Source organism: Perissodus microlepis, chromosome 2 (genome assembly GCF_051167445.1).
Source record: "Perissodus microlepis isolate ML-2025 ecotype Zambia chromosome 2, ASM5116744v1, whole genome shotgun sequence".
In the NCBI taxonomy this organism is placed as follows: domain Eukaryota; kingdom Metazoa; phylum Chordata; class Actinopteri; order Cichliformes; family Cichlidae; genus Perissodus; species Perissodus microlepis.
Genome location: NC_140462.1, coordinates 3873497 through 3886136, shown reverse-complemented (window position 1 = coordinate 3886136; position 12640 = coordinate 3873497).

Genomic DNA, 12640 nt, shown 5'->3' with positions numbered 1-12640 from the left:
GAAGTGCTCTTTGGCACTTGTTAAACTGGTGGGTTTTTTTGGAGTCAACTTGGCCCCTTTAGACAGATGCTTTTGTTCCCCCCCCCCCCGTTCCTCCTCCTCCTCCAGGTGGTCCACGACTCCTTGCTGAAAACACTTAAACCCCTCGTCCACACCCACTCTGGAGGACCGTCTGCCATGCTTAATGGATGCTCCGCCAACTTTCATCGCGTCCTCAGCGGCAGCCTTAAAGAGCCCTCGGGAGGGAAAAGCAAATCAAGTTTGTGTGAATGTGTGGGTGTGGGTATGGCATGAGTCCACTGGCAGGTGTGGAAGTCAGTGATCTTCCTTGTCTATCTTCACAGTCCAGTCAGGCAGCGCAGGTGTTCCCTCAGCACTCAAGCTCTCACACTCTGATCTCAGGCCTGCTATTTGTCAGCTGGGGATATGACTTAGCAGCAGCAGCAGCAGAAGGAGGAGGAGGGTGGAAATATAGCCGGCTTTGTTGTCTGCCCCCAATTATCAGAGAGCATAATTTCTATATTTAGAAGGCTGCACTGGGGAAGACAGGGGAGGTGCCGAGAAGCTCACCTGTTGCTTTAAAGCTGTGGCCACTTCTAAGACTGTGTTTGCACAGGGATGGTGCCTGCAGCTTTGTGTCATTGCAATCCTGCAACTATTGATTTCAGGCTCTTTGTTGTTTGTTTATTCCTTAGTAAATTGCTGTGCGCACAAATTATTAGCTGCATGTGTGTTTATGGGCATTACAGCAGAAGTGTAAGTATAGCGTTATCCACTTGATACTTTTAGGCTTTTATCCTAGTCTATGGAGAGACACAGAGAAAGAGGGAGAGAGAGGCATTCTGGAAAAATCTACATCCAGCCTTCCCAAATATCATCCCTTGATCCAAGCTTCCAGTCGTCATTCATGTTTTGTGCCCTGAAAAAGAAAAATAGCGTCTTTTACACGTCCCGCATTGTACTTTGTTAGAGTTCAATTATTTTTAGTGTCATAGCTAAGAGGATTTTGCGGTTTTGCACTTCGCACGCGGCAATTAGACCGGCATACCTGATTTACTGACACTCCACATCGCGAGCTGTCAGCTCCAGTGGAAAATATGCTCCTCTGTTTGCATCTCCATGGAGACATTAGTAGAAAACAGCCATGTTTAGGTGTTGTGCGGTACAGAAAGAGTTTAGAGTCTCGGTTAACAAGGCATGAAACGGTGCCGGTGCTTTGTTCGACTAAAGGGACGTGAACACACAGAACCTGGTGGAGGCTGAGGAATCTGAGCTGGCATAACAAATGCACAGCTGCCATTTTTAGCATCTAAAAGAGCAAAAACAGCACACAGAGATCAGCAGGGTGTCGATAAAAGTATATACCACACATGATGCACTGTAATCACCAATCACATGCAGATAACAGGGTTTAAGAGAATGTAAAAGACAATATAAAACTTTTTTACACTTTCTAATCAGTTTGCAAATTTAATTATTATTTTTTTATGGAGTCAATAATCATCTTTATGTCCGGATTTGTTGATAATTACAGCTCCACCTTCAACTGTAACACAGATGCTAAATGCTCCACTGTGCCAACATCCAGTCAACAGCTCTGTCTCCTGTTTGGCAGAGTGCAGCTGAGCCTTTTGTCACTGGAAATAACCGTCTGCTCGGCACTTGGAGCAAAGTTAAGAAAAGCATTGAGAGTGAAGCAAAACAGTCCGGCTGTGGCCAAAACAAAGAGCTAAAAGGCATCAAAACAGTACGCAGAGCTGAAGCTTTGATATTACAAACAGGAATTTCATCAGTTGTTAATATAAAATATGTGCTAATACAGCGTTGATTGATCGAGTATTATATGACAGTACTGTGTGCTAATTTATCATTGGGATAATGGGTATGCTCACATTTCACACTTGAGTGCACATTTCTGATTAAATGTTTGTGCCTGTTTTATACTCTGAAGGCATGAACTTTAACTGTTTTACAGAATAAAAATTGCATCTTTTTATTAAGTCCCCTCACTTTAGACCAGCTCGCTCAAAAGAGGCCCCTCACATCTGCTGACCAAACCAGTGTGTGAGTCCCTCCGGAGCAGCCGTGTCACCGTTTCCTCTGGCCTGCGTGTCCACATTACAGAGTCACAAATTAGGTCTTGACATTTCGACGCTATAATTGCCTCCCAAAAAGCATGAGGCATCAATTAGGCACTCAGCACCATGGCAGGTTATCCCTACAGGACGTAATCGCCACTCCGGGCTCCTTGGCTGGACTGTCCCACCAGGGCAGATGCAAAACACCCACACACACAATAACCCTGCAAATATGTCTGGATCACTAGTGGATTTGTTTTTTGTGCAATCATGCCAAGATAAGCAATAAAACCAGCCATTCTTGCCATTCTCATTAACACCAAATTATCTCTTTGAACTGAAAGCAGTGTGGCAAAAAAAAGTGTGTGGAATCCATGCTGGGGGAGTGGCAGCAGGTCTGAAGGTGCCGCCGCACTAAATAACAGCACAGATCTCTTTGATTTCCCAACTCTGCTGCAGTCTGACAGTTTGTGCTCCCGCAGGGCGTGGAGATCTCTAGGGTCAGAAAAAAGGTCAATTGGTTCATTTCCATAGCTTCCACTTTTAACATTCTTGGACACTTTGGAAGCAATTGAAAGAAAAAAGGAACACCAGCTAGCATTTACAGACACGCATAAACAAAATAACACACAGAGAAATAACATATAAGAGCTTGTGTAGCTCGGAAATGCTGGAACATATTAGATATAACAGACTTCACATTCACTTGGAGCATTGTCTTTCTTCTAATCTGGTAATTTGGGAAGATTGCAGGCAGCTACAACAACAAATAATGACTTTATTAAAAGTTATTTGACATTTGTGCAGCTGCTTTAACCAGTGCAAAAGTCCACCGAAGACACACATCCTAGTTTGGTTTAGATGAGATGACAGCATCACACAGTAGCTGCACGTTCATGACGTGAATGTGGCGTTCCACCACATCGCAAAGGTGCACCACTCGACTGAGATCTGGTGAGTACAGTGAAATCACTGTCATGGTGAAGAAACCAGTTTGAGACGATCTGAGCTTTTGTGACAGTGACTGTGAGCAGAAAAAAGAGCAGTAGTCTTAAAATGTGATGCAAGAAAAACAAGCCTTGTCTTCATCAACAGATTACCTCACTGCGTGAAGTCAGGCTTTCACTTAACTATGTTTGCCTTGATACATCACACCGAGTGGGACTGTCTGTTTTGACCGTACGGGTAGAAGGCGCCAAAGTAAAGAGTCCAGCTATGTGTAACGCTTACCGCCTGGTTAAAGAGCAAGTGAGATAGAGGGAGACTGTACTCTCGCTGCCTACCGGTGAAAGTGGAAATGTGCTTTGTTGCCCCTCAGTCAGGCGGAAAATTGCAAACCCATTTGTCATTGTGTGCCAAGATGCAGAGGTCAGTCAATGGGTTCCTTCATGACAAGCTTACGGAATCGAATGTTTTTCCACGGCCTCACCCTTTCACACCTGCACCTCCAGGTAAAATAACAAAACAAGGGGAGAAGGAGAGAAAAGAGGGCTTAAAGCGAGCCACATAAAGACGGGGGAAGAGAAAAACGATACGCGAGAAGAATTCACCGTGAAACCCTGCACGTCTATTGGCCATTTCAGCTCATTTGAACCCAATATATGTTCAGCTCACAGTGGCAGATGAAATACCGTGCTTTGGCCAACATCCAAATCCGGAGAATACCACTAATTATTCCTGCGTGTGACAACAGAACATTCTTACGGGCTCAGAGAAGATGTTTTTTGTTTGCCTCTCATTGAGGACAGCAACTGCTTGAGCTGACAGAACAACAGCAACACTTAAAACTTTTCCACTGCTTGACTGTTTCGTCCACACTGAGGGACGAAACAGCTGAGCTGCAGCAGTCTAAAGTCTAAAGTAAAAACAGAATCAGGTTGATATGTGCCTTTAAAAAAAGTGATTATGCTTTAAATGAAGAGCATGGGCAACAGGTAAAAGATGAGATGAGATCACACATTTTAAAAACATTTGTATTATTTGATATCAACTTTAAAAGTCGTAACTATATCTGTGATCTTTACATCTGCTGTTGTTTCCAGGAAATCAGCAAGATATCTTGCATGTTTTTCACCTTGTGAAAGGAAAGTGAAGAAGACAAATATTCTAGCTTTAAATATCAGCCTGTGAGACATTATCCTTCTCACAGGCTGATTAACCTTATTAACCTTCTTTTTTTCACGTCTTTCTGTTTCCCTGAACTCTGTTGCCTTTTTTCTTGCAACACATTTATCCAATACATTTAGGCACTGGGCTCAGTTTCAAATATTTTCATCTCGTGTTTTCAAAGCATCATTATTTCAGAGAGGTTTTTGTTTTTATTGCTTTTTACTCATGGTCAGTATAAAACATGGGAGTAGTTTCCGGGTCAGAAAAATGAAGCCATTGCAAAATTGCCTTAGACCATTCTTAATGCATTCTCTCTAAAGGCCACCAGATGGCGATAGCTGTGGTTGAAAAAAGACGTGATCCTATAGAAGTCTGTGGGAAAACAGCTTTCTGTTTTGACCCCTGTTAACTCTTTCCAGATGTGTGTATGGGCTCTGTCATCCATCTCGGGTCACAGTGAATATAAAAGTAAAGTCTGTTTTGTAAATCTTGGTCATACAAAATTGAGGATTATCTATTATGCTCTTTGGCTAACAACTTGTTGCTGTGGAGCAAGTGGTTTTTCACAGTTAGACACGCCCTTTCTCATCCTATTCAGATTTTTGAAATCAAGATGGCGACCAGTGACTGTAAAAAAAAGTGGACAAAAATGCTCCTATTCCTCACGATATACATAAATTTAGCCTGGATATGGGAGGTGTCATCTTGCAGTATTGATAGATTCAAACAGAATTAGCTGCTTAGCTAAAGTACTTTCTAACAATCACACAATGCAAAGACTCAAGCTGCACTCTAAAATCTCAGTGTCAACAAAGCTATGGTCATACCAGCAGCAGTTAGCGAAGTGATGCTAACATGAACATGCTACGATTTTTACCATGTTGACATGCTAGTCTTAGCACGTTTGCCATCTTAGTTTGCATAACACTAAGCAAATGCTAACACTAAATACAAACCACATCTCTAGGTTTATGAGAGTATTACATGAAATTTAGACGTTGATTTGACTGGAACATCCAACCGGGCATGCAAAAATTTCCCTGTAACCCGAAAGCTATTTGACTACTCTTATAAAAGACGTTTGAAAAACAACTACCATCTAACAAAGAAAGGTCAATAATTGCTCTCCATATTAAGCATTTCAAACCACAACAGCCTAATATTTGTGTAGCACTCTTTGAACTTAGAAACTCATATTCTAAACATGACGTTATCTGGAGATCACGCTGCCAGAAGTACAAAGACAAATGGGCTGTAGAAGAAACCGGGAGAGAAGAGTTTGTAGGGATTTGCATAGCTTCACTCTAAAGTGTGAAACTTCTTTTGCACTTATATCAGTTCTTGTCAAGTAATCCTTAAGTTAAACAATTAAAATTCATTTTCCTTTCCCTTCTAGGAGAGTGTGTTTAGTGATTGTGAACAGCTTATCTCCTATGACAAGACTGCTCTACAGATAGAGTAAACAGGGCTTTGCCATACAGTACAATAATCTGTAGCTCTTACATAGTTGCATTGTATAAATCACAGGGCTAAACATGAACAAGCCCCGGCGAGTCACTAGGCTCTGAGGGTGCCGCTTGAGTCGCTTGTTGTTTTGGAGAATAGAAAGGAGTGTGAGCCAACACAGAAACCACTTCAGAGAAATCAATGTGAATCAATAGACCTGTAATCTGCTGCATTATAAATGCTAGGATCCCTAATTACATCACTTATGCATAGTTTTAAGTGTGTATGATATAAAAGCTGGGTGAAAGTGGATTTGCACAACTGTTATCACGGTTGTAACCTCGGATCACATTAAAATGAAACCAGACAGCGGTGTGTGCGTCTGCATGTGTGTGTTCCCTGCTGCTGCGGCTGCTCTTTGCTGTGATCTCTGGGAGTGTTAGCGGTGCAAAACGTTGTGGCGAACTTCAAACAGGCGTTGCAGCAGAGCTCAGATCCTCCTCCACAGTAATAACTTTGAGTGCTTCTGGAAGAAGGAAATCCCCTGGCCAGGAAAGACACATCACTACACTACAGAGGCAACGAGACGGGCGGTTTAACACAGCCAACTCACTGACTCCACCTTTAAACCACAACACACAAGACTAGTGGACGGTGCTAAACCTCAGTTAACTTGGACACAAACTTCTGCACATCCCAGACACCACCAACTGTAAAACTGAAGGCCATTTTGTTTTTGTAAAATAGGGGGGGGGAGCCTTCTTATGGGTTTATTGGATAAGATAGCATTAACTCATATCAGGTCTGTATTTATACAATCTAAAACCAGACTAAGTCTATCTCAGGGAGCTTCACAGTGTGCAGACCATTCAACAATATGTGGATCTAGTCTTATAGACCTTTCTTCAGATTAGGAAACCTTTTACAAAGTAACAGAATTTGGATCTTCTTCTAGTATAAACAGATGAGAAAACTGGATGAATGACAATGAAAATGACTTTAAAAACTCTCAAATGGAATTATAACATGATTATTTCCCAGCCAGCATGTGTGATGAAAACTCCTGTGACAGTATCTTTAGAAGACTTTCTAATGGACCCATATCAATCAAAATCCATCCCAGCATGCTGCTCACAACTGCTGATATCTCCTGCTTATCACAGATTCAGTGTTTAATCAGCAAAGCCTGGAGCAAGCCTTTATTTTCCCAAAGCCTGCATTTGTTCCAGTATCAGAGGCAACATGAAAAACCACGAAAGAACCGCAACAGGTGATAAACCACAAGAGTTAAAAGAGACTGAAAGAAGAGGACGCGCCGTTCAAAGATTGAGATTTTGACTTTTTTTAGAACAATTCTAGTTCGGTGAGCATGTTGCATACATGGTGTAATACCTGAGGTGTGAATTGGCAAGTTGCGTGTTCAACAAATATAACGAATGCAACATCACCAACTGTCCCTTAGAAGAATACCAAATTCTTCTTCGCTGAAGATGAAAATATCACACATATGCACAACAAACAACATCACAGCTCGTGCACGTTAAAGGCCTCATAAAAATCTGATGCTGTCTGCAAGCCAGCTAGCATTGGCACCGTTGCCACTGAAAACATATCCTCCTCTTTGTGGCTGAAAATTGGGTTGTGGGCATCTCTTTTTGTCATGTATGAAGCGTACACAGTAATTGGAGACTAATTGACTCACTATGCAGTCACCTTGCAAATTTGTTACAGTTACAGTTAATTGCTGTCTTCAAACTGACGTTGGTGCATCAAGACAGCGATAAAGTGGCAAAAAGATGGAGCCAGCCTGCTATCAGTGTCAATTAAACGTGTTCAGGTTGGCCAGTAAATGCAATATCTTTACGATAAATTGGCAAAAATCTCAAATTTCTTGCTTTCTACATACACAGAAATTCACATTAACTACTTACGTACATTCAGCCAGAACCTCATAGATTTGAAACAGAACTTCAGAAACCAGTGCAGACTGACTCAAACTGATTGCAGTGTACGGGCAATCTGTCTGAGCAGTTATGTGAAAAACTGTCTGAGAGTAAGTGCAGTTGGCGATAAGTTGTCACAGGTGACCTGTGCAATTGCCTTGCGATCAAAAGTTGGTTGCTGCAACCACTGATATTTTTACTAATTATAAGGAGGTTGCTATTCTATTTTTACAACATGCAGCTGAGCCATGCTAGCAACTCTGAGACACATTAATGCTTTCAGTTAAAAGCAAAGATACAGTTTAAGAGGCAAACATAGTTCAGTATATAACTCTTCATAGTTCATATTCATAGTTCTATCAGGACCACTTTTTGTAGTCTGGCTCTGTTCTGTGATGTAGATATTGAAAACCAGTGCCCAGTTTATGGTCTCCACTGTCCTCATGAATTGTAGCACATGCCAATAGTGACAACTGCTGGTGTCGAAATGCTCTACTGTCATTTGGGTTGGATTTGCACCTCTTGATTTTTGTCAAGCTTAGTTTATGGTAACCTAACATAAAGCAATTTGTGACGGCAACAGTGGCAAGCAAAAACTAGATGTAAATGGTTGAGGAAATGTGGTGACATCATAGTCAAAGCATGCAACAACCAATGGTGTGACCTTAAACTACACTTGAAAAGGTGGAGAGAGTGCAGAATGTGAATCACAGAACAGAGCGGGCATCAAGGACAACTGAGATGATATATAAGTCCGAAATGGTGCAAATAACATGAAAAATTGGGTGGGTTGCAAAGTAGCTTGCAGGGGCAGTGGTAACTATATTCAGGCTGAAGGGTGCTTTAATGCGGGACTTTGCTGATCTGCTGAGAATGTTGGCTGATCTTGACTCCATGGTCCACTTGAGCTAACGCTGAGCTCAGTTTGAGCATTGTATCATGCTAACATGTGGATATGAACACTAAACACAAAATCAGGCTAACGTAGATGCCATTTGTTTTCCAGGTACGTGCTCAAGAAGTATTGGCCAAATCAGAAACTGGATGTGGCCATCAGTTTTATTGTAGACCTTTCCAAACCCTAAACCCCAGATGTCAAACTCAAAGTGACATTACAGGAAAATTCATGCAGATTTTTAAGAGATCTAATAATGTGGACATACGTGGTTTAGTCTCTAATAACACCCAGGACTAGTTAGAAAAGCCTTCACAGATCAGTGACCGCTATAAGTAGAATACAAAGATTAGCAGTAGCTGGACAGGGAGTGGTTTTGATGAGGTTCTTCTTCCTTGTCCTCCTGCTCATAAGGCATGCATACCTCTCCACGTCCCAGTAACTAATCACCATACAGATCTGGCCAAGAACAGAGCGACCGAACACACAGGAAATATCATATTTAAGCTTTGTAGACCTTCACTTGTGCTTCTCGGGTTCATTTCCCATGCCTCAACCAAGGAGATATGAACAGGGTCTGCTTCGGTAGGCAGACATTAGACTTCAAAGCTTTGGGACTCAGCAGAACAGTTTGGGGAGTTGTTCAAATGTTCCAGTGTTAGAGAGGGGAGACATTTATTTCCTTGCCATTTCCCTATAATGCTTACTGTGCTTGCACTAATAGGCTGGTCCAGCTCACATTAGTCTGTCTGGTCGGCTCTGATCTTTCAATAACCCAGGTGTGTTTTTATTGGATTCAGAGTTATCAGTGAGGTGATCAAAAACCTGCTGCCAGCTAGGCAGGTCAACCACTCTGTATTATTGAAATGCAAAAAGAAATTGTTGGGCAAAAGAAAGACAATACCTGGTTTCATTACTAAAGAAAGCTAATTTTGTCATATTTGAGTATTCAAAGGTAGAATTTGACACTTTTCTTTCTCAGTCTTGGTTTAGATTAGAAAATAACTCAGTTTGTCTCTAAAAGAAACAAACCAGGAAAAGCACTATCTTCCAGTGAGTTGACACCCAGGATCAAAGCGCTTCCTTGCGCACATCAGGAAAATACTGGGGACTCATTTCAAGCGCTCAAAGTGCCACGTAGATGCTTAGCCACACATTCCCCCTGTCAGAGTCAAACAAAGACAGTTTTCTTGTGAAGAGAAAGGCATGCTATTTCCCCAACATGCCTCACCCAGAGCGACCAATCACAGTCGCAGTTACAATCCCGGGCCCTGAAGGAAGACAGGTAAGGGTTTATGTTGTCATTGGTGGATGTTTTGCAATCGGGTGTAATACATCTCACAGTTAATGTTTATTTTCACAGAGACCACCTCATTCCTTTGGTCTGACCCACAAGGATGCTGCGCGAGATCAGAACAGAGCTGATTGAAGTATGCTTGAATGTCTGCAGAGTGGCTGACATAATTAATTTGTTCAGGTTTGGCACTGGGCTTGTCATTCTGTAAATTGGAAACATTTCAGCAACACATCCTTTTAAAAAAATGTAAATCAAATGCAAAAAATAGCATTTGGCATTTGCAAAAGATTCCAATGGGGGGAAAATGCCAACACCGTATTAGGGAGGTAGCCCATATCTAACCAGTTAAGGTAAAAAAAAATATATGTTTTTGAAACAAACTGGTCCAAGCAAAAGTATTTATATCTCCAAAAAAGAAAGGTGCTGAGAGATACTAATGTGAAAATGATACTATTGATGCTAAAAAAAAAATTACTGCAACAGAAAACTATTACTGCTTTCAGCAGATAAAGTTAGCATAATTTAGATGAAATGCTTTTGCTAAGGGTGGAAAATAGTGAGCGTAATCTGCTGTCCTGGCACTGCAGCTCAGGACCTCAGTCCAACACAAAAGTCAGGGCCTTGTGAAGTCAGATGTAGTCTCACAGAGTATCAGATCAGTAATAAAACATCACTGTTAGCTTCGGGTTCTGAGCTGAACCTGAAGAATGTGGTTCTAATGGAGAGGACAGCAGGAGACCCAATGAAGTAGATAATTATGAGACGAGGCCTGAGAACTCTTTCATGCCATCTTTTACTTCTGAAAGCCAGTGACATGCACAAGTATTGTCTATTTGCCTCGCTGTGATGTTGTGGGCAGAAAAGAAGAGAAGAAAAAGCTGATGACAGGGTACTTTCATGTTACTTATCGTGGCACCTTATCAGAGTGATCTAGATGGGCTAGACAAAGTACCACCAGGTCCCGTAGCTCTGAGCAAAATTTCATCTGTTCCATCACATCGCCCTGCCTTTACTCCTCAGGGAAGATGAGAGGTTGGTGGTCCACGCATTTAGACCACAGTGAAAAAAGAGGAGGGAGCCTGAATGACAGATAAGTCTAGTCTCAAGAGGAGGCAGCTGTGTTTTATGAAGAACTTAGAAATAGGGAGCTGGATGAAAAGAGACAAAGAAAAGCTCTGATAAACTACACACACATGGTCTCACGCAACACTTCTCAAGAGGAGATAGCGTGCTCATCTCTTAAAAGTTCCTCAAGCTTTCAGAGGGTATGTTTGAGGATGGGGGCGATGGGACTCGAGAAGAAAACGTCACCACCAAAAATAAACACTGGGAGAGGCAAACTAATGCTTATTTATCAGTGCCGGAGAATCTCTGATTGTGACGTAGAACAAGCGTAACAGCTTTGATGTTAGAAAGCACTGATCCCCTCGCAGTACATTGTGTCGCCGCTCTCAGGCCTTCAGAGTGCGCTATGATAATGTTCCCAGATGTCACCAGATATGTATAACACACACAGAGTCAGGGAGACTGTAACGGGAGTGACAGTGGAGCTTGAAGTAGTCAGGAGAGTTAACAGCATTGACACAAGAAAGCCCTGCAAATCCTAAGATGTCAAAAATGAATCAGAAAAACTGAAGATTTAAGCTAACTAACTAGCTAACTCCTGCTAACATGCTCAGAAAGACAGTTTGGATAAATGTGTCTACTGCATTAGTTTAGAATAGTGGCATGCTAATGTTTGCAAATGGCACTAAACAGAAAGTCCCAGTCAAGCGAATGATTGTGGTCATAAACAGACCTGATGATGGTGCCAGATAACAGTGTAAATGTAATGCGCTGCTGCTAGCTTGGCTACTAGTCAAGCTAGCAGCAGCTTTTGCTCTATAAATCTACAAACAATGATTTAAAAAGTTTCTGGGGACATCTTCTCCTACACCTCTGGACCACTTTAGGGTCTCCTCTAGAAATCTGTACTCACTCCTCACCTGATCCACAACCTTGAGCTTTGGAAACTGTGGATTCTCCAACTAAAACCCCTCACTCGCAGCCAAAAACACAGCTGATTACTATCCTGAAGACCAACTGGACATGCTGGAAAAGCTGATGTGAGTTTGAGATTGGCCATATTTACATCAGGTTCCAGTAAATGTTTGATTTCACATCATAAATAGCCAGGCTAGTTGGGCTAACCAGCCGGCTAGCCGATCTTGGGGCAGTTTAACTTCAGTGCACAGATTCAAGCTGCTTCAGTCACAAAGAGTCAGTGAGTTAGAGTTGGATGATTTGGAATTATGGTCCTCGTGGATTGTATGAAAGGATAAACTGAACAAGTCCTAAAAATCAGAATATGATCAGAATGTCACAAAGAACAGTTCATCAGCCAGGATTTCACTGTTTACACACCTAATTATAAAGAATGGACAGTTGACTGTATAGTGGTGAAAAACTCACAAGCATCATATAACCAACACACGGCCTGGTCCATTTGTCACACACACCAGGAACATCCGACACCTACAGCGAGGGGCTCTGCTGTGACTCTGCTGTGTGCACAGTTTTACTGGCATGCTGTGGGCCCACCAGAGTTCACCTTTATACCCCAATGAAACAGAAATCTGATGAGAGTGGTCCCTTCGATTTTAAGGCACGATAGGTCACTGAATTGTTAAATGAGTATGATATCAATCAAATGTTATGATCTTTGTGGTCATCATATCTCAACCCTCCTGACCGCTTTATGAGAGACTGAAGCTAACCTGTATTAAAACCCGATTCTTTGATCCCCATGATAGAACAGAGAAAACCCAACTCATAGTGGTCAAAAACATTTATAATTCTTTTTATTCAATCATCTTCCGGAAGAGAGAGCCCT